This window comes from Belonocnema kinseyi, chromosome 2, assembly GCF_010883055.1.
Source record: "Belonocnema kinseyi isolate 2016_QV_RU_SX_M_011 chromosome 2, B_treatae_v1, whole genome shotgun sequence".
Classification (NCBI taxonomy): Eukaryota; Metazoa; Arthropoda; class Insecta; order Hymenoptera; family Cynipidae; genus Belonocnema; species Belonocnema kinseyi.
Window position 1 is genome coordinate 110172773 of NC_046658.1, and position 920 is coordinate 110173692.

Consider the following 920-nt stretch of genomic DNA (forward strand, 5'->3'; position numbering starts at 1 on the left):
AGTGGGAGTCTATAAAAAGTCTTCAAAATTAATTTTTTCAACGGAAAATTCAACTAATAAGTTGCAAATTCATCATTTTAGTTAAAAATGTATCTCTGTGAATGAAAATATAACTATTTTTGGTTGATAACACAGCCACACAAAAAAAAGTGTGCGGATCTGGTAACAAGACACACGTATTCCTATTGATTTTTGGGCGCTGAATTCAAATTCGGTATCAAAAATCACCTATCACGTTATGGTTGAGCCATAACCTCAAAAAATGATGAAAAATCATGCACTGAGGCAAATAAATTTCGAAATAATGCCAGTGATGCTTATACAATTATGATAGAACTTCACTTACAGGTAAGTTCGTTTAATCATTCAATTGTATTCACTCCTCTTCCGAAATTATCAAAAACATGTAGCTGTTTAAAGCAGTTACGATGTTTACGATAAAAAGTGCGCTGACACTTTGTATGATTGTCCATGGTGATTTTATTATTTTTCTTAAGCTAATACATGAACAAAGATTACCTATAAGATTGAATCTACTTAGAAACGAATCATTACTGTTCCATAATAGCATTGGCAAACGCATGTTTATTAACTGATATCTCTCGATTGTAAAACTTAGCGAAAGTATTTGAATTTTCTGTCCAGCCAGCTGTCATTCATATTGTATCAATATTAATACCCTTTCTGCTTGCTGCTGAGGTTGACGCATGACGCGTAGAATGAGCAGTAAAGATATTAATATTAAGACCGCTCTTGGCTAGAATTTCTTTTACCCATCGGCCTAATGTTGCCGGTGTGGCTGATTTGTATGGTTTTTCACTCGTAAGAAAGAGAAACGGTTCATTAACGCGCTTGTCTTTTGTTTTTTCGATATATGATTGTAAAGTTGTTGCAGGACAGATTTTTTCATTATCACGATA